We start from the raw sequence: 23,201 nt of genomic DNA, 5'->3' as shown, positions 1-23,201 counted from the left end.
TGTCTCTGTGTGTGTGTGCCCACGCTCCCTAGCATGAGCATACATACATCTATGTGAACTTTTTATCTATGCATTTTCATATATAAATTGAGTTCCTAATATTTTCAGTTCCAGTCTAACACAACTGAACTCATTCAACCTTTTCCCCTTTTCTTCGTTTTAACTCCTCTTTCTGACTATGAGAGCATTGGTTGTCATTACACAAAATAAGTATACCTACTTGCTCAAATTTAGCTTACACATAAAGTAATTTCAAAGTTGTTGGTTTAAAACTGTGTAAAAAACAAATTTACCAACAAGAGTTACACTATTAGCAGACAGTTCTTTTTTTATTTGGGGGTATGCAAGTGGTCAAAACACTCTATTCCTAAGTTGCTTTGAATACTTCTTTCCTTCTTCACCTTCTGTGGTGTGCTTGATTCATCTGTAATACAGCAACATTCACTCATTGCTCCTTCTGTTCCTTTTGGTCCTCCTTCATATGTTGGTATCTTGGTTGATTTTCAGTAGGTATTTATTTTTGACTCTGTGAAACACCATGGTTCTAAAAGTCAGAGAGTTAAGCATAGTGAGATCCTGTCTCAAAATCTCAAAATAAAAGTTAAAAAGGCTGAGGATGTAGCTTACTGGTTTAATACCCAGTACAAAAAATTAAAAAAAGTCAGAGATTACAAAAAGATATAGTTAGAAAAATGTCCCTTCATTTTACTACTGTATTCCAACTGTCTTTCTCTTGTTTCTAACACATCCCCCCACCATCCTCTATTGTATACACTCTTGTTAGTTGCTGGTTTGTCCTTCCTGGATTTTCTTTTCAAATATAATAATCAAATCAGGGTAATAAACATTTCCATCTCTTCCAATATTAATCATTTTCATGTGTGGAGAATTTCAATGTTGATTATTCATCAGCTGCATGTGGCTTTTAATTACTTCAGGCAATGAAGTCACCATCACAAAACAGTCTCTGATGAATCTGGCTTAGTTTTTCTCTGAATTCTGTTCCATATGGAATATTATATGCACAATTGCAGGCACAGCTACTTTATCCAGAATTTGATAATCAGATAATTTTGAAAATGTTATGAAGTTACAAGGAGGAAATGTTTTTTCATTGCAAATGCCTTAATGTAGTGTTTTTTATTTTAGCCTCTCAATCACTGTCACTCAAGGAGTTCATGATGAAACTTGTGAGTCTTTGGGATACAAAGAAATATACGATATAAGTACCCAAGTTTTCATTCTTCACTTTGTAACATTGGTTATTTCTGACTTGTTCCACTTAAATCATAGGATGCCAGTCTGCCTCAATCTGGCTTCCCAAGTTTTCAAGGATAAACTGAGAATAATTCATTTCATTGTATATACATAAAGAATTTATTTATGAAAAATTTAAAAATCAGAGTATACACTCAAAATTTAACAGTAGTTTCTGCTCACTGATGACATTGGTCATTTATTACTGGTATGCTTTCCTGCATATTGTGAATTTTTTACACAAGTGATTGTATCATAGAAAAATACATGCCCAGCAAGAAAGTAATTTCACTTTTGAAAAACAAAGTCACAAAAACTTTTCTGATGGGTATTATGTGTTATGATTCATTAGAGACAGTCAGAACCAACCTGGTGGGGTAAAAGAATGGGACAATGAAATAAAACTCTGATTGCAATAAATATTTGTCCTTTGTAACATGGCAGGTGGCTTCTCTACACTCAGGCTCTCTAACAGACCTGTGGTAAGACACTTTTAAAATTAAAATCAGAATGTTTGTACAAGATGAGATTGTTTTAGGGAAACACCTAAATAAACCCTGTAGCTTCACTTGTTTTTATTCAACTTAAAAACCACTAATTTTGGAGGTGACACAGCTGGGCAACACATCACTAGTCTCCCACCAGCTTTGCTGTGGATGACACCTCTGACATGTGGGTCATGATGATAACGCTTATCTAGGTTCCTTCCACGGCCTTGACGCTGCTTTTGCTAAAAACACTGACTCTTCACTTAAGTTTTGGTCAGATTCTCCTGGACTCTGCACATGGACTTGTTGATTGCCTGTGGGAACTGGTTTGTGTTTTCCTCTACTCCACCCTTGTGCTTTTTCATCAGCTATAGCAGCCCAAGCAAGCAAAGTCCTACAGCCTATCATGAGGCCCAGATGGAGCAACAAGGACATGATGATTGCTTACCATGATGTCGCCAGCTGCCTGAGTCACTCAGCAGTTCCTGGCACAAGCTAAAGGTGACCACCTGTTGATCTGAGTCTCTGGTGCAAGAAGAAACATTTTCTGAAAAGGGGTCCCTAACTAATGGAAAATGACCAGATTTTGACCCACTGGAGAGCTAAACACTAGAGAGCTTCTGGTCTTTCATCGGGAGATCATGACACCAAGTCCCATGACTGTGGCTTCCTCTCTTGAGACAGCCTCACTGTATTGTGGTACCATTCTTGATGGAACAGCTGTAGAGTCTGTCCCCTCATCATCCTGGGGTATCTGCTTGCTCCCCACAAGTCTTAAATATTAAATTACTTTTCATTTAAGTTGCTAAGCAAATTGTTATTAACCATTGAAAACCCTAAATAATACATATTCTAAAACAAGTGCGGTGGGTTAATACTTTTGAATAACAAATTATTCTTGATTTTACCTTCTATTATCTGATCAGAGCAAACATTTACCCAAGTGACTTCTAAGAAATGGTTTCACAGTAGGAAGACAGAAGGAAAAAAATGAATCCAAGGTTTTGATCTTGTGAGATTATAGTGAAGATTCTCAAAGGGACAGACAGGAATTTACTTTGAGTTAGAGTTAAAACTTCCTGTATGGTGATTGTAGAAGTTATTCTTTAAAGTGTAGGGAGAAGAAAAGACTAAGAAAAGGGGATTCAAAAAGAGAAATGTAGGTCCTAATAATGAGGCAGTAATTACCCAGAGGGCTTAAATAAACGGAGAAGTGGGTCCCGCACTCAGATTTGCACTCTAAACAGGGAAATTTCCTCTGTCAATACTCAGATGTCCCATCAGTGCCCACAGACCTCGCAGCCTCTATCCAGCTGAGAACTGTACAGTCTGTGCCCTGGAGCCAAGCCAGGTGTCCAGGATCTCTTCTATTAACAGGCAGTGTAAGATCCAAGACCCCTTGGCAGGATTAATGCTCCTCTGTGCCCTATAGATTTAATCGGTTTCATCAGATTTTCACTATGTTCAAACAATCCAATCCTGTCCTAGAACAAAAGTAATTCTTAAAAAACAGCATGAGAATATCTAAGGATGGAATATATGGGGGAAACAGAGTCTACCCTAAACAGAACTTGTACCATATCTTCTCAATGTAAAAAGAAACCCAGTTAAAAAATTTAATCTCTCTCCAGAGTGCCTGTTCATGATTTGAAATATAAAATCCAGATAAAGATCACATCAGTTATTAATATTATAAATAAGCATGAGTTGAATTACTCTAGAAGAGAACATTGCTTTCATACTTGAACTTTCGTGGTCCAACAGAAATGCGAGCATTGAGTTTGACTGAGTGGCAGTTGTTTCACATTTTGGAGTTGCCCCTTTGATTTCTTTCCCGGGGAGAGGGAGCTGAACAGACATCTTTTGTTCCTTGAATCTCTAGAGGAGGTTAAATGCTGGCAGTGGTAAACAGCTCGCCACCTTGATTTTCTGGATCTCTTGCTGAAGTTTCCTGCTCTCATTCTCGAATCCCTCTTTGAGACGTTATTCCTGTTTCTAAAGGAAAGATAATAATCAGAACTTGTACAGCTTACCACATTTCCCATATTGACAAATTAGTTCCCCTTTGAGTATTTCCATTAATCCCTCAAGAATTTTGATGCTTATTCTTGAAATTCTTTCCTCCTTTAGGTTGAATTCTCTATCTTTCTGTATCTTTCTCTGTCTGTCTCCCTTTCTCCTGAGCTTCCTATGCCTGCTAATAATTTCTCTGGTCTTTCTTGAGCTTCAGAAATATTGTTGTGATATAGTTTTAGAAATATCGGTGGCCTAGAGTTCCTTTCACTCATATGCCACACATTTTTTTCTGGAAAAACTATATATGTATAAATTGTGTGTGTGTGTGTGTGTGTGTGTGTGTGTGTGTATTTTTTGCTTTATCACTGATGTGGACTCTTGAACATGTGACTAAGTAAGATGGATAAAATGCAGTGGAAAGTTAGCTATGTGATTCAGAAACAGAGCAGGCATTTGATAAAGAATTTAGTACAAGTTTCCAAATTTTAGTGGCAGATACACCAGAAATAAGTTGAAACCACTGGGGCCTGCAGCTGCCCATAGCATATTTCTGGGCCAATATGAAGATTCAGTGTAGATGTGGAGTAATGCTCAGGTAGCAAGAAAGTACTGGCCACATGAGCACTCAACCAATGTGCTTAAAAATGGGTAGATGGTCAGGAGTCTTCAATTCATTATCATGCTCTCAGAAATAAAGTTATACTAGTTTTGGCAGAAAGAAAATCACTGATGATCCCACTGCGTAGGAAAAACTATTTGGATAGTTTACTAGGCAGTATCATGTAGCAAGGTTATTTACATCTCCTAGAATCACCGCATTTAGCATATGAGAAAATAATAGCCTGTGAGGTATTTGGTAAGAATTTGATTACAAATGCCTTAAAGCACTTGTACAATTCTTAGTAATTAATAGCTACTTTTTATTAACAATAACATAATGAAGGATTTCACGGGATTTTATCCAGCAAGTAGATAAAGTTCAGTAAGCACAGATAGTCAGAGATAAAAACAAAGAAACAAAAAAAGGAAATGAGAAATGTAGTAGAGTAACTGGACTGGATATTCTTCTTTTGGAAGCGTTAGTTTCTCATCCTTATACTCTGTTTTTGTTGGGGCACTGGAAGAGAAAACTGAGATGCTGTGATCAAATATCTGTAATTTCAGAGCGAGGGCCCTCTCTTGCTCCAACATTGCCTGGACCCTGTACTTCAGCATCTATTCAGTCAACTGCTTCACATGTTCCTGATAACTCTTTTCTTTCTGTTCCATCATTTGCTCATTCTTCCTTTGGATTTTCTCCAACATTTTCTTTGTAGCTTCTGCAGATTCAGACCTTATACATTCCACTGAGGAAGAAAAGCAAAGAAATGTAAAAATTAAGTTGTACATTATTTTACCTTTTATCCTTTTCAAAACATTTTCATATCATTCAGAATTGTGGTAATTTTTGCATCAGAAGACAGATGACCTTACATGCCAGTTAAGGTAAAACTACCACAGAACTAAGACTGATACTTGCTCTTCTTTCCTTACAAAGATAATTTCCCATGGACCAATATTGCCAGCAAACCTTCCTAGGATTTCTACCTAGTCTCAGTGTTTTCAATTGTTCACACCTTCGACCTCTTTTTCTTTTTCTACGAGTGACTGATCAGTTTGTAGAAGTGCATCTGCCACATCCTTCTTGGAATTCAAATATTTTGGCAGCATCACTCCTGCCTAAACAGAAGACATTCAAATGAGGAAATAGAGACTGTGATTAAAGCAAAACCCTGCAACACATCTGTTAATTCAAATTAATGTTCCCAGTCATATAACAATTCACTTCACAATTCAAATAGCATTTCAAATTTATTAGGTGTAAAGCTCAACTCTGGATCCCCCTTAAATCTCATCCTTCCTAATCACCCCAATTTTAGCATCTAGGAACAGTTCATCTAACCATATCCTTGATATCTTGTTTTCTCCTCACTTGTCCCTCATGTAATCATCAGATATGTAACCAGAATCTGTCACTTGTCATGTACTCCACACAAACACCCTACCCCAAGACTTTATCACCTCCTCTTACCACAGTCTGTCCTAGTTAGAGCAGCCAGAGTTTTACCATGTTATTTTAGGAACGATATAATTGCTCTTATACTCAAAACCCTCTAGAGATGTTGTGTTCAGCCAAATGAATTTCAAGTTGATTTCAGTGTCCTCCAAGGCATTCCCTTTTTTGGTCTTTGGCTTTATCTGCTGGAAACTCTCCTTAGCTTCCTGCTCCCAGCACATTAATTATTTCGCTATTCCTGGAATATGAGGTAATTAATCCTCCTGAACTCTTCCTGTTATTTGAAACTTCCTTCTCCAAATCATCTTTTGTTCCACTAGCTTCTTTGAATAGTCTGCTGAAATTTTATCTCATCTGATATAATCATGGTATAATACTATATTTTCTGGTCAACATCCCTTGTAACTGGGGTGTATATATGATTAAATTCTTGCCAAAAACACAATCAGAAATATTATAAGGTACTTCTTGGAAGTCTCCTTAAACTAATTGATTTGAAACCCTTCTGCTGTTCTGCCCCCCTCCTTTTTCAACTTACAAAGTGGAGTCAAAGGCTGAAGTAATCAGTGGTCTTAGAGCATGAACTCAACTCGAAGCAGAGGCCAAGTACCAAGGTGATGAGACCAAGACGGATGTGGGGCCATCACAGAAGCACCGGGTGATCTCCTTATCACATCTTGGATGCAAGAAAGAATCTATTGGTTTTGGTTTGTTTTTTTTTAAATCATTGATGCTTTTTCTTTTTAAATAAGATGTAGCCAAACCTAAATCTAACATGGAATCTGAATATACCAGCTTAGAAAATTTGTTAAGAGTGCAGATCATGCCACTCAGATTTGCATCCAAGCAATACCACTTGTTACCTGTGTGATACTGGGACAGTCCTTGTAATTCTCTGTGCCTAATTTTCTTTTTAAATCACTGGGTATATTAATAATAAATACTGTATGGATTTGATGTAAGGAATAATTGAACTAAGCTCTAGAACACAATAAGGGTATTAAAAGTCTTTACTGCTACTGTCATTAAAATTATTTGTAAGAGAGAATTTGTTTATTGCTTGTTAATACTTAGACAGAACTTGCTTTTTTCCATTTTATTTATTTATTTATTTATTTATTTATTTATTTATTTATTTAATACCAGAAATTTGAACTCAGGGGCACCCAACCACTGAGCCACAACCTCAGCCCCATTGTGTATTTTATTTAGAGACAGGGTCTCACTCATTTTCTTAGCATCTCACCATTGCCAAGGTTGGCTTTGAACTAGCCATCCTCCTGTCTCAGTGTCCGGAGCAGCTGGGATTACAGGTGTGGGCCACGAGGCCTAAGAACTTTTATTATTATTATTATTATTATTTTTATTAATTTGGTTTTTGCTTTTCTTTTTTAACTTCTCTATCCTTAGCAAATTGACAAGTACCTGACACACAAGACAAAATGAACTGTTGGTGAATGATTGGATGATTGAATGAATGAATGAATTCCACAAACATCTTTTGAAGACTCTCTGTGATTTCCAGGAAGACGCTAACTATCTCATGACAGGCTCTCTTACTGAATGAACCAGTCAATGGGTGAATGAAAGGCAGAGGAACTGCATAACAATCACAGTGCCATCTCCTTGTTCCCAGAGGGGTTTGAAAGAGTCTCCTCAGTAACCCCAGAAATGGTACCAGTTACATAGGTTACCTGTATCCCCTTTCCAGGAGCCTGGTAGTACTTTTTCTTCAGCTCCTTTTCCTTCTTAATAAAGAGATGGTAACCTCCTGGTTTAGAAAATGTCCCCTGCTTTACTTCTTCTTCCAGAGGACCAAAAATATCCTGAAGTAAAGTTGAGCAACAATCCGATGAGGCTTCCCTGTTTCGCTTACAGAAGTCCTCTCTCTTTGCTTCCAGCTGAGCCTGTGAAGTGACAAAAGAGCACAGATGGAGCAGTGAACCACGAGGAGAAGGGTAGTTACAGCTCCTGGGAAGTGCTTCTCCTGTGGAGATTGTGGCATCTAAATGGGAACATTGTCTTCACCACACTGTGACATCCTGCAACTTTCCTAATTGTGATTTTCTAAAGCTCTCTTCCCCTAGTTTTCCTGCTTTCAGAGAGTGATTCTCAAAGCACAGGTATTATTCCATATTAAACATTTATCTTTTCAGGTGTCTAATTTTTGGAGTGTTTCAGAGCCCAGGCATGGCAGTGAGGCAGGCCTGCACTGAGTTCCTTAACCCACCACATTGGGGCTTTGTAACCTTGATGCTTGTGAACTGAGGATTCCATGTCTGTGAAACAGAAGGAGCAATAATCCTCTTGTAGGGTTTTTTTGGTCAGAATATGAGGTGATGCAGACTATAATCCCAGTGACTTTTCTAGAGGTGTTGAGTAAGGACTAATAATTATTTAATACTTTCTTTAACATGAGAATAATTTTGTGTATATTCACTCTACCAATGTAAATAAATTTGTGTATATTCACTCTTCAGGCTAATGAAGTAATGAAGGTTAGATCATAATATACTTTCTTTTGTTGTTGAAATGTGGCATCCATGGTGGGGAAGTTAACAAAAATGAACAATTTAAAGTAAAAATCCTATGATTGGAGTGTCTTTCTTGGTCTTCTAAATTTTTTTTTCTGTCAGCTTACATGAAAAGCAATAAATTATTAGGGTTATTTTTTAAAAAGTGATTTAATTCCAACAGATTATTAGCAGGAAACACAACAGTAATGTGTCTTCTTTCCATATAAAGGAAGAAAACTAAATTAAGAATCTTTTTATAAATGCCATTGTACAATTTACATCATCACTGAAAATATGACACTCAGAGTAGGAAAATATACAAAAACAAATTATTGTGAGAAACTTGGATATTTTGTGCAAAAAAAGTAGTGCCATTTTTTCAATGGACTGAAGGCTGGGCATAATCTTCCAATCATAATTGCAAATATGTATAAAACACTGAGTTTTGCTGTTCTGAGATCTAGGAAAAAGTACTGTTCTCAAGAAGGACCCAGATTTTTCTGCCTATCATGACAGAACACCAAACATACCCCTAATTCCTCCTGGAACTTTTGGTCCACATCCTTGAAAGAATTCTTTATGAAGACTTGTATGACCTCACTCTCACAGGTCCTGTGCAAGTCCAACAGCTCCTAGAAGGTCTCTGTGGGCAACTACACCTTCTGGTCCATCTGCTGGACATAGTGGGCAAGGGCCTTCTGCACAGCAGCAGAATTTTCTATCTGGGCCATGACCACATTCTCCAAGCAGAGCAGATCCCCACTGCTGATGGCATTGACATAAGTCAACACCAGGCTCTCTAGACCTCCAAAAAATAATTTTACAAAATAGTGTCTGTCAGTTGGTGGAATGAATACTCTGTAGAATTTCAAGAAAGTCTCAAAAATAATAATTTTAAACATTTCATTAGAAATAATGGTGATGGAGTAATTTGTTACCTCTAGGTTCACAAGAGATTATTGTGTGTAACCTGTTTTGTTTTCCTTTTTGCCTAAAAGGAAGATTTGGGTTAATTGGATCAAGACAATGATATTCTGGCACATATATATTAGGTCTAGGTCTTTTATTACCTTTCATACTTATTTCTTCACAACTTTTCTCCCCTTTCTTTCCAATTGCCTTTTACTGCTGTGTATGAAAAAGGCCAAGAAGGAATCTAAGCTTTTTTTCCCTGCTTTCCTCGTGGTTCAGGTAACCTGCCCAGTGTCTGCTCTACGTAAATGGATCTTTCCAGGTATTTTCTCAGGAGAGCTATTGTTAGGTGACCAGTTTTCCTGGTTTCGCCAGGGCATTGTTGGTTGCACCACTGAAAACCTCTCATCTCAGGAAAACAGCCTCAGGCAAGTGAGAGTGGCTGTCACACTACAAGAAACAACACTTCCTAACTCCATCCTGGACCTTCTCTTTCTATAGTAAGAAGTAATTTCTCTATGTATTACTTTTTACTTTTCTTTTCTTCTTTGATCTTTTTTAAATCTTAAATTTGTATATCTAAATGCCTGTAGGAGGGGGTTCCAAGATGGCAGACTAGAGGGAGGCTGCGTTCCTTGTTGCTCCGTAACTCCAGTTTCAAACAGAGGATATCCATTTCTTGGTGAGGCAGTTTTTGCTGCTTATCAATTCCCCATTATTCTATTATTCCCCATTATTTACCCCATTTTTCTGTTGTGATGAACTGCAGTCTGCCAGCATATCAATGTCTTTTGTGAGTGCAGATTGCTCACTGTCAGGCGCCTATCATCTACCATTTGCCTGCCTCTGGCCAGTCCATCGCCTGCCTTACACCTATCCATCACCCAACACACGAGGTTCACCTCCCGATCGTCCAACAACAGTAGACAAACTAATCGCCGACCGCCAGTGGAGCACCGGATGCCTGCTGTTGCCCGGAAGTTCTCTGTCACAGTAACTGCATGTTTGATTACACGTGGCTGCCGCCATTTTGAGACATCAGCCAGGCCCCATAGGACCCCTGGCAGGACTGACTGAGCCCCATCTCCAGGATCCCTCAGCCCGACCGATAACTCCCTGCCTCTGGGGCCCTCACATCGACTGACTGCTCCCTGCCACCAGGACCCCCAGACCAACTGACTGCACCCTATCACCAGGACTCCACACTGACTGATTGCACCCGGCCTCCAGGATCCCACAACCACACCAAACACACCGGACCCCTAGGACCCCTTCCTGACCAATGCATCCCACCTCCAGGACCTCCAGCTGGCCACGTCCACACCCTGAGCTGCAGCTCCCCATTTGCCAACACATTTGAAGCCAGAGCGACCATCTTGGATAATCCTGGAAGCCTTAGCTCCTATCTTTAGGTGGGGCAAATCCCATCCTGAGACCCCTGCTGGAGACTTGAAGCTCATTGTCAGGTATCTCTCATGCATCAGGCTACTGAACACTGACTGGGAAGTTTCATTACTATATGACTGTTATACTATAGATTTTCTTTTTTCTCCTTATAGAAAACATTTGAGTTTTTATTTCTTTACTTTTCTTGCTCTCTTTTCCTTTTGTTTACCTGTTCCCTCAAAGTCTCTTTCTCCCTTTTTTGCATGCTAACATCCAATTTCTTTTGATTACACTCTCACCCTTTCTATTATCTAGAACTTCTGTATAATCTTTTCTTATCCCATTAACAGCCACATTCTACATCCCTCTGCATCCTCGTTATCCTCCATTAGAAACTGCAGACCTTATTGCAAATCTGTTTGTTCTATTGAAGATAATATTTTAACTCATTCTGTTTATTATGACAATTTTGTTATTGTCCTCATAGGGGCTGTTTGGTCCAGGATTGCATAGTGTCAGAATTGGGCACTGCTAATATTGATCTCCCCTTAAAGAAAGGGTTTTGGAAACCTATACGGCCACTATAAACCTATAGGGGGAAATCTGTAGTACCCCAGATCTGCACTGCTAAAGGGGAAGATACATAAACAACATGAACAAACAAGGAAAGAAAATGATCCAAACAAATCTAGATTCTATAGTAATAGAATCCAATGACAGTATGTTAGAAGAAATGTCAGAAAAGGACTTCAGATTATACATGATTAAGATGATTCGTGAAGCAAAGGATGAGAGAAGAGAGCAAATGCAGGCAATGAATGATAATACCAATAAGCTGAAGGAGCACCTGCAGGAAGCAAAAGGTCATTTCAACAAAGAGACAGAGATTCTCAAAAACAACCAAATGGAAATCCTTGGAATGAAGTAAACAATAAACCAAATAAAAAACTCAATGGAAAGCATCTCCAAAAGACTAGACCACTTGGAAGACAGAACCTCAGACAAGGAAGACAAAATATTTAATCTTGAAAATAATGTTGCCCAAACATAAAAGATGGTAAGAAATCATGAACAGAATCTCCAAGAACTATGGGACATCATGAAAAGACCAAATTTAAGAATTACTGGGACTGAGGAAGGCACAGAGATACAACCCAAAGGAATGAACAACCTATTCAATGAAATAATATCAGAAAATTTCCCAAATCTGAAGAATGAAATGGAAAATCAGATACAAGAGGCTTACAGAACACCAAATGCACAAAATCACAACAGATCCACACCAAGGCACATTAGAATGAAAATGCCTAACATTCAAAATAAAGATAGGATTTTGAAGGCTGCGAGAGAAAAGCATCAGATTACATATAGGGGGAGACTAATACGGATAGCAGTCAACTTCTCAACCCAGACTCTAAAAGCCTGGACCAACATATTTCAAGCTCTGAGAGAACATGGTTGCCAACCAAGAATCCTATACCCAGAAAAACTAACCTTCATATTTGAAGATGAAATAAAATCCTTCCATGATAAACAAAAGTTAAAAGAATTTACAAATATAAAGACTGCACTACAGAATGTTCTCAACAAAATATTCCATGAGGAGGAAATGAAAAACAACAATGGAGGTCAGCAAAGGGAGAAACTACCTTAGAGAAAAACCACTCAAAGGAGAAACCAAGCCAACTTAAAACCCGAAAATAAGCCAAATGACTGGGAATACAAATCATATCTCAATAATAACCCTGAATGTTAATGGCCTAAACTCATCAATCAAAAGACATAGACTGGCAGATTGGATTAAAGAGAAAGACCCAACAATATGCTGCCTGCAAGAGACTCATCTCATAGAAAAAGACATCCACAGACTAAAGGTGAAAGGATGGGAAAAATCCTACCATGCACATGGACTCAGTAAAAATGCGGGGGTTTTCATCCTTATATCAGATAAAGTGGACTTCAAGCCAAAGTTAGTCAGAAGGGATAAAGAAGGACATTTCATACTGCTTAAGGGAACCATAAATCAGGAAGACATAACAAGAGTAAATATTTATGCCCCAAACAATGGTGTGTCCCTGTACATCAAATAAATCCTTCTCAATTTCAGGAATCACATAGACCATAACACAATAATTCTGGGTGACTTTAACACATCTCTGTCACCACTAGATAGATCTTACAAACAAAAACCAAAGAAACCATACAACTCAATAACACAATCAATAACCTAGGCTTAATAGACAAATATAGTATATTCCATCCATCAACAAGAGGATTCACTTTCTTCTTGGCAGCACATGGAACCTTCTCGAAAATAGACCATATGTTATGCCACAAAGAAGCCCTTAGGAAATGCAAAAAAATAGAGATACTGCCTTGTGTTCTATCAGATCATAATGGACTGAGAGTAGAAATCAATGACAAAATAAAAACAGAAATTACTCCAACACCTGGAGACTAAATAATATGCTATTGAATGAAACATGGATAACAGAAAACATCAGGGAGGAGATAAAAAAAAATTCTTAGAGGTCAATGAGAATGACGATATAACATATCAAAATCTCTGGGACACTATGAAAGTGGTACTAAGAGGAAAATTCTTTGCATGGAGCGCATTCCAGAAAAGAATGAAAAGTCAACAACTAAATGACCTAACATCACAGCTCAAAGCCCTAGATAAAGAAGAACAGAATAACAGCAAAAGTAGTAGAAGACAGGAAATAATTAAAATCAGAGCTGAAATCAATGAAATTGAAACAAAAGAAACAATGCAAAAAATTAACAAAACAAAAAATTGGTTCTTTGAGATAGTAAACAAAATAGACAAACCCTTAGCCACACTAACAAAGAGAAGGAGAGAGAAAACTCAAATTACTAAAATTCATGATGAAAAAGGAAATATCATGACAGATACAACTGAGGTACGTAACATAATTTAAAGCTACTTTGAAAATCTGTATTCCAACAAAATAGAATCTACCGAAGACATTGACAAATTTCTAGAGACATATGCTCCTCTCAAACTGAACCAGGAGGGCATACATGATTTAAACAGATCAATAGCAAGCAATGAAATAGAAGAAGCCATTAAAAACCTACCATCCAAGAAAAACCCAGGACCAGACAGATTCTCAGCCAAGTTCTACAAGACCTTCAAAGAAGATCTCATTCCAATACTTCTCAAAGTATTCCAGGAAATAGAAAAGGAGGGTACCCTACCAAATTCATTCTATGAAGCTAATATCACCCTCATACCCAAACAAAGAAACATCAAATGAAAGAAAATTTTAGACCAATATCCTTGATGAATATAGATGCAAAGATCCTTAACAAAATATTGGCAAACCGTATCCAAAAGCATATTAAGAAAATCGTGCACCACGATCAAGTAGGGTTCATCCCATCTCTGGAATGCAAGGATGGTTTAACATCCATAAATCAATAAATGTAATCCATCATGTCAATAGACTTAAGGATAAGAATCATATGGTTATTTCAATTGACACAGAAAAAGCGTTTGACAAAATACAACACCCCTTCATGCTCTAAACACTAGAAATAATAGGGATAGTAGGAACATACCTGAACATTGTGAAGGCTATTTATGCTAAGCCCATGGCCAACATCATTCTTAATAGAGAAAAACTGAAACCATTCCCTTTAAAAACGGGAACAAGACAGGGGTGTTCTCTTTCACCACTTCTATTCAACATTGTCCTCGAAACTCTAGCCAAAGCACTTAGGCAGACTAAAGAAATTAAAGGGATACGAATAGGAAAAGAGGAACTTAAGCTGTCACTATTTGCTAATGACATCATTCTATATTTAGAGGATCCAAAAAACTCCTCCAGAAAACTTCTAGACCTCATCAATGAATTCATCAAAATAGCTGGCTATAAAATCAACACGCAGAAATCTAAAGCATTTTTATACACAAGCGACGAAACAGCTGAAAGGGAAATGAGGAAAACAACTCCATCTGCAATAGCCTCAAAAATAATAAAACACTTGGGCATCGATCTAACCAAAGAGGTAAAAGACCTCTACAATGAAAACTACAAAACATTGAAGAAAGAAATTGAGGAAGACCTTAGAAGATGGAAAGATCTCCCATGTGCTTGGATAGGCAGAATTAATATTGTCAAAATGGCCATACTACCAAAAGTGCTATACAGATTCAATGCAATTCCAATTAAAATCTCAATGATGTACCTTATAGAAATAGAGCAAGCAATCATGAAATTCATCTGGAAGAATAAGAAACCCAGTATAGCTAAAACAATTCTTAGCAGGAAGAATGAAGCAGGGGGTATCCCAGTACCAGAACTTCAACTATACTACAAAGCAATAGTAACAAAAACGGCATGGTATTGGCAGCACAATAGACAGGTAGATCAATGGTACAGAATAGAGGACATGGACACAAACCCAAATAAATACAATTTTCTTATACTAGACAAAGGTGCCAAAAATATGCAATGGAGAAAAGATAGCCTCCTCAACAAATGGTGCTGGGAAAACTGGAAATCCATATGCAACAGAATGAAACTAAACCCATATCTCACCCTGCACAAAAATCAACTCACAATGGATCAAGGACCTCGAAATCAGACCAGAGACCTTGCATCTTATAGAAGAAAAAGTAGGTCCAAATCTTCAACTTGTTGGCTTAGGATCAGACTTCCTTAACAGGACTCCCATAGCACAAGAAATAAAAGCAAGAATCAACAACTGGGATAGATTCAAACTAAAAAGCTTTCTCTCAGCAAAGGAAACTATCAGCAATGCGAAGAAAGAGCCTACAGAGTGGGAGAAAATCTTTGCCACTCATACTTCAGATAGAGCACTAATTTCCAGAATATATAAAGAACTCAAAAAACTCTACACAAAGAATACAAATAACCCAATCAACAAATGGGCCAAGGATATGAATAGATGCTTCACAGAAGAAGATCTACAAGCAATCAACAAACATATGAAAAAATGTTCACCATCTTTAGTAATAAGAGAAATGCAAATCAAAGCTACACTAAGATTCCATCTCACCCCAATTAGAATGGCAATTATCAAGAATACAAGCAACAATAGGTGTTGGAGAGGATGTGGGGAAAAAGGTACACTCATACATTGCTGGTGGGGCTGCAAATTAGTGTAGTCACTCTGGAAAGCAGTGTGGAGATTCCTTAGAAAACTTGGAATGGACCCCCCATTTGACCCAGCTATCCCTCTCCTTAGCCTATACCTAAAGGACTTAAAATCAACATACTGCAGAGATACAGCCACATCAATGTTCATAGCTGCTCAATTCACAATAGCCAGACTGTGGAACCAAACTAGATGTCCTTCAATTGATGAATGGATAAAGAAACTCTGGTATATATATACAATGGAATATTACTCAGCTATAAAGAATAGTAAAATTATGGCATTTGCAGGCAAATGGATGAAATTGGAGAATATCATGCTAAGTGAGATAAGCCAATCTCAAAAATCCAAAAGGCAAATGATTTCACTGATAAGCAGATGATGACACATAATGGGGGGGGGGACAAGAATGGAGGAAGGAGGGACTGTAGAGAGGAAAAGAGGGTGGGAGGGGTGGGGGGAAGGAAAAAATAACAGAATGAATCAAACATCATTACCCTATTTAAATGTATGATTATGCAAATGGTATCCTGTTACTCCATGTACAAATAGAAGCAACATGTATCCCACTTGTTTACAATAAAAATAAATTTTAAAAAATGCCTGTAGGATATCCCTTACTGTGTATATCAGATGAAACTCCATAGTAAATAATTCTAATACAAACAACTGCATCTACTCTGTAAACCTAGTCCTCCTGATATGACTATGTCAGTAAGTAGCATATCATCAGAACAGGAAACTGTATAGATAGACTTAAAATGTTCTCCTGATTTCCTCCATAGATCTATATTCCCTTTATTATCAAGCCTTTTGAATTTCACATCCAAAATATGTTCAAATCTTGTCCATTTCCACTGCCATAATCAATCCCCATTTATAACTAAACCATTGCAAAGAGCATCTACCTTCTAATTCCTTCCCTCAGAGAATCCAGTGCATTTTCTAAGAAACACTCAGAAAGATAGTTATAAATATAAATTCCCCAGGTCTTCCCACAGGGCTTAGGACCAACTGTAAACTCCTTGAATCACCAGTCGATCCTCTTGAGCCCTGAGCCCTGCATACTTCTTCAGTGATGGCACCACACTCATCCTCTTTCCTCTGCCCCCATCACCTGTCTTTCTTCTATTTGGTTGACATTGCAAAGTTCTTTTTTCCACAAGCCTTTATTCATTGCAATATTCTGTTGGTAAGCCATCCTTTCCTGTTCTTCTGGTTAACTCCCGTCCCTTTTTAAGTTCTCATCTTACACATCACCTTTACAGACAAATATTCTCTATCCCAATCTAAATGACATCGCACATGCCTAGACCCTTACTCTCTCCCAGCAACCGATTACATTTATTTATTATACTAATAATTATGAATTTTATTTTGTACTTTTTAAAGTATCTTTTGCTACCATTATTCAGGAATGGGGATATAAATCACATTTAATTTATTCACTAATATACCAGAGGTTGGTTCATTGCAAGCATTCCTTATTTTTGAATTTAAGAACAAGAAAATTGCACAATAGTTAGGGTCAAAGTCACATTTAAATGTGATATTTACTTTTTTTTTTCTGACAACTGCTCTCTCTCTCTCTCTCTCTCTCTCTCTATATATATATATATATATATATATATACACATATGAATCTTAATAGGCTCCTTCATAAGTGGGAAGCTGAGAAGTTACTAGAGTTCTACATGTTGGTGCACAATGTAATCCCTGTGACTCAGAAAGCTGAGGGAGGACAATCACAAATTGGAGGTCAGCCACAGCAACTTAGCAAGAACCTGTCTTAAAAATTAAAAAAGGGCTAGGAGGGTAGCTCAGTGATAAAGCACCCCTAATTTCAATCAATAGTACAAAAAAAAGAAGAAAATAAAAAAAAAGGAAAGTTTACTACAGAAAAATTACATTTTAGTTTTCATTTTGTCCTAGTTGCTATAAAAATAAGTTTTTTTCAGTTTTCTTGTAAAGTAATTAACGTGATCTGTGTGTTATGTTTTCCTTAAATCATTAGACAAGTGTTTGTGTGACGTAACATTTATGACTCCCCTCTTGTGTCCTTACAATAGGCAGAAGGAAAGTCCAGGTAAGAAGCTGGGAGACAGAAGGACTCACGTGGCCCATTGACTGTGATGCCACCAGGCAGAGTCTTGGCACTGGAATCACTGATGACGTATAAATAGAATTCTAAAGCTTGTTCTACAAATTCAGGACTCAGGTCTTTCTCCTCTAGCTGCTCCAGCTGCATAAGGTACTTCCTCTGAGCAGGCCGGTCAAAGATAAAGCACTTTCTCTTTGGGAAGAACTTCTGGTTGCATAACCGAGGCTCATTAAAGTTCTTACTTTTTTTTATCAGTATCTGCAGGAATGAAAATTAGATGAAGTGAACTTCAAACTAATTACTTCAAATGTATAATCAATTCAGAAAGTCTATGTAAGGAGAAATGAAACCATGAAAAATGCAGTGGGAAAACATTCCAAACAGAAATCACATCACCTGAAAAACCTGAGGAAATAACCGAGTGTATACAACCTATACCAAGAAGTCTACTGTGGTAGGGTAAATGTCCTAAAAGAAAGAGGCGCAAGATATAAAATCTCTAAACCAAAGTAAGGAGTGTGAAATTTAATATAAATTAAATGGGTAGCCAGAGATGGATTTTGAGTGAAGAGAATATGGTATGGTTTTTAATAAAAGAACATTCTGGCTGTGACTGCATCTGAGAAAGTCAAGATTATAAACAAAGAAAACAAGCAGTTAAGGAGAAAACAAAGATGGGAGAATGGAAGTTTAGACTAGAGCTACCTTATAGGAGGTACTGAGAATAGGTCAGTCCATGGAAATACCTTTGCCAGTGCAACTGAAAGGTTTTGTCAACTAATACTTTCAAGGATGCAAGGGAAGAAATCATAGGAGATGATGCCTGTGTTTCCGGTCTGAACATCCTTGTGGATGATGTGGGAGCTTACTGGGGTGGGACAGACTGGGTAAGGGACTGAGAGCAGGGAAAGAAGGGAAGAGACACAGCAATTACAGAGTTGTTTTCAGAGTTCATGATAAAAAAGAGGATGCAGCAAAGGAAATTAAAAGGTCTGGAAAGCGGAATATTAGAAACTATGACATTCTAGATACAAAAAAGGAAATGTTTGAGAAAAGAGGATAAGATTGATCTATCAGATCCTTCTGAATAGCAAATGAGATGAGAATTACCTATTAGAAACAGCAAAGTGAAATTGAGTTCAGTGCAATGCTTAGAACTTAACTTCATGAGAATGGTGATGTTGTTGATAATGACCTAGACTAAGTAATGCAGAAGGGTGTTGATAAATACATGAGAAGGTGAGGTAATAGAGAGACCAGAGTGTTATATGAATATATATGGGTTGCTAATGTCTAAAAGATATCAGCAGCTAAAATTGTTGACAAATATAGGGTGTGTTTCCTGGGTGGTTGGGAGATGACATCAGCAAAGAAGGGTGATGGAGTCTTCAATTGAGTGTGGGTGTGTGCTTCAAATAAGGTTCTCTTTTTAATGTCGGGGGAATAAGAAAGTGTCTGTAAACTAAAAAGGAGCAAGAAACACAAGTATCTCAATGAAGAGACAGATGATCACAAAATATGGAATAAAAAGTTATCACTTAAGACTAATGGAGAGGTGTATAGGGTAAATAATGTCTGGCATATAGCTATGTGTCAGAAAGTAACATTTAGAACAGATGAAGAAAAAAAAAAAACCCAGAAATTTGCTGTAGTGAAGACATGAGTTCCAGAGAATGATGAATGTTTGCAGAAGGTGGTAGATTAAGTCAAAAAGGAATGATCCAAGTGTTGTGTGGCTGGGTGTCTAAGGATATGTGAGACCACGAAGGCTTGAACTTTGGGTGATGATTGAGATGTTGAGCATAATGGGATTCTTCAGTACTTGTTGCCTCTGTACCTATGAAGATAGGAGCTATAATTTTCTAGTGTAGTGCTATTCTGGACCTCATAAAAAAGGATACTGCAGTTGGTCCATGGCCTGCTGGTTGATGATTCCTATGCTGTTGTAAATGAAGATGCTGCTCAGGAGGATTGCCAGGGCAAAGATCCAGCCATCATTCTGATTGTCTCCCTATAAATCAGTGCAGAAGTCACACAGAACAGTGCTTAGTTCAGATGGCAAAGACTGAATGTTAGTTCTGTCTTTCATTAGCTAGAGAATCATGGGAAAGTTACAGTGACCTGCAATATTATTTTCACTTCTAAAAGGAATTAAAGAATATTGAATTCCTGGTGTATAAGTAAAATAAGACACTATATAAATGTATGAAGAGTATGACACACATAAGCATTTGATAATATTTTAGTATCTATTATTTATCAGCTACTAAAATTCAAGCTATTTTAATAAGGGTATCCTACCTTAGTTGATGGACCTAATCCATTTCCATGACTTGTCATTGTAAAAAACTTTTTAGCAGTAGTTAAAATAAGTTCATTGAATAAGAGGCTTCCAAGCCTAAGATTTGATAAGAGTAGCAATATATGATCCTTAATGAATATAGATGTAATCATTAGATATTATACTTTCCTTCTCTTAGTAGTGCTTCTGTGAAAAGGGGTATTCTTACCATCTTTGTGGATTCATGCTGAAAAGTCAGGCATGTTTGTAAAAAGTATAGCCCAGTTTAGGGATATCTTCAGGCATCTCTCAAATATTTTGCTATGATATGAAAGAAAATTACTAAAAATAGATGTCATTATTTTATAGTTGACCCATAATTAAGCAGATGAAGTGGGTATCTACTCTCAGATTTCATATCAAGTAAATGAAAAGAATAATACATTAATAAGATTAGTCAGAAGCACAAATCAAGGAATGGGAGTTACAAGTACAGAGTGGGGTATTGATCTGATACAAGTAGAATGTAAAAGACTTCTTTTTCACTTTCTCTATGTCTTATAGCCTCTTGGTGTCAAGCAGGACTGGGTGTGTTCTCCTTTCTGGGGATGAGGCACACACCACATCCAGATTCCCTTGGTGTGAGACTGCACCGTGTAGCCCAGAGAGAAGCCCGTAGAGAAGAGTAAGGATGAGAGGGGAAGAGACTGAGAAAAATTTAATATACAATTAAAAGATAAAAGAAACAGCAAGTATTGATTTTAATTACAATCCTAGAAATAGGAATATTAGAGTATCCAGTGCAGTATGAAACCTTCATTTCACCTTAAAGTTCAAGGGAAGCTTGCTGTTACTACTTGAACATTCTAGTCAAGGTCTTATCATTCATGTTTATGTAAGCTAATTTTCTTCCTCAATACATTATTTTCCCCATAAAAGCAAACATACTTTTAAATGGGAAAATAATGGCAAAGTGGGATAAATGAGTTGATTGTTTCAAATTCTCCAAAGAGAACGTAAGGAGTTCATTAGTGGATGGAAAGTTAGCTTTCACTGTCCCTCCCTGACTCTAACTTTCTCTCCTCCAGCCCCAGGCTGGTTGCCCACAGTGTGGAGGACAGAGGGCTCAGCAGAGCTTTGCTGGTGGCACTCACCCTTTTGCTTCCCAGTGAGTTTGTTCATCAGGTAGGATTGGCCCGTGCGGTAGAGGCCCACAATGGCCACCACCACCACAGGCTGTGTGTTGCCTGACAGGATCTGCAGGGCTTCCTGCTTGACCACTAGCTGCTCCTCCATGTCCTTGATGAGGTACATGGGGCCTGGCATGGCCATCTCTGAGGCCATGTCTGGGATGGTACTCTGTCTGCAGGACAAGAGGTGAGATGGGCAGCAATTTCTAGTCAGTAAACTGAGTTGAACTTAACCGTATGGGCTAAAATTCTGTATTCTGTCCTTGATCTCCTATGTACATCTTAAAAAGACCTGTCAGGCTTTCATGCTATCCTAAATACTGGTCTACTAGCTCTTTTCAGAATAGGGTTATTTTAGAATCGATTCCCGAAAAAGTTACATAATGGGATTAGAGTGTTTTAATATACCATTTCTTCAACTTCCCTTACTATTAATGTCATATATAACCAGAGAACAATGGCTGAAGCCAGAACTTCAACAGTAGTTCAGTACTATTGACTAATGTACACACTGCATTCACTGTTTACTAGTTTTCCACTGATGTTCTTTTCTGCTCCCCAGTCCAATTTAGGACTCCCCACAGGTAAGTCATTAGTGTCTTCTCATCTTTGGTAGTTCCTAATTTGTCACCTTTCATGACTTTGACACTTCAGAAGGGTACTATCATGTAACTTTTAGACTGCTTTCAATTTTGGTATTGCTGATGATTCCTTCATATTAGATTGAAATTATACCTTTTCTGTAAGAATGTCACAAGAGTGCTATTCTGCCTTTCTCAGTGGTTCACATTACAAGATTCATGACATTGACATGATTTATCCTGATTCTGCTATCTTAAATTTGATTGAGTGGTTAAGGTAATATCTGCCAAATTTCTCCACTGTGAAGTACTAATACCAGTTAAAAATTTAAAAGTAACCTTTGGGGAGATACTTTTCAAATTATGCAAATATATTCTCATCATACTCTCATATTTTTTGGCCACTAATTTTAGCATGCATTGATAAGTCCTGCTTGTAAGTTAATTACTATTGAATTTCCCTGAAGGTGATTTTTTTTTCTTTATGCTTTTTCTTTTTCTTTTTCTTTTTTTAATCTGAGAATTGAATCCTAGGATGGTTAACCACTAAGCCACATCCCCAGTCCTTTTTATTTTTATTTTGAGACAGGGTCTCACTAAGTTGCTTAGGGCCTTGCTAAATTGGTGAATCTGACCTTGAACTTGTGATCCTCTTGAGTCACTGGGATGACAGACATGAGCTACAGAGCCCAATTGAAGGTCATTTTCTATTCTCATCATCCCATCCTTTTGTTAATCAGAATTCTACTTTAGGAATTATACATTCTTTTTATTTACTCAGACATTTATTTAGTTGTGTCAGCATAGACTTAAAAATGTGCACTCTGTGGGTTTTAGAAATTGATAATCAGTATTTATTTTGTTGCTCAACTTGTCCCAGATTTTATCATTAAGAGCTCCTACAAACTGGATTCTGTATCCTCTTGACATGATTCTATTATATTTTCTGTTCTTTCTGTGCAGCACAAGAAATTCCAGGGCCATGTCACATTTTCCCTGCTTCACTCCTAGAATTTACCCTTTCTCCCAAATGCTGTGGATCCTTTAATTTGGTAAATGTATTTAAGACACAAACATTCCATACTAGGCATATTTGCTGTTTCTAGTGCATCTCAGGGGAAAAGGTGAAATATGTGTAGGTATGCTAGCGCACATGCAACATATTCTCTACCAAATTTTTGCCTATTCATTTCTATGTATGACTTGAATCCTTGATGTTATTTCCAATTTAGTTCAACACAACTAAATTCATTTAAGCTTCCTCGTTTT

General features: G+C 37.5%; 1 pseudogene; it reads right to left on the bottom strand.

Moving 5' to 3' along the window:
- Positions 1–3,623: 3,623 nt before the first annotated feature.
- LOC124959105 (guanylate-binding protein 1-like) lies at positions 3,624–21,505 on the bottom strand (annotated as a pseudogene).
- Positions 21,506–23,201: the final 1,696 nt, after the last annotated feature.

Source organism: Sciurus carolinensis, chromosome 1, assembly GCF_902686445.1.
Source record: "Sciurus carolinensis chromosome 1, mSciCar1.2, whole genome shotgun sequence".
NCBI lineage: Eukaryota > Metazoa > Chordata > Mammalia > Rodentia > Sciuridae > Sciurus > Sciurus carolinensis.
This window is presented reverse-complemented; position numbering and strand designations above follow the sequence as displayed.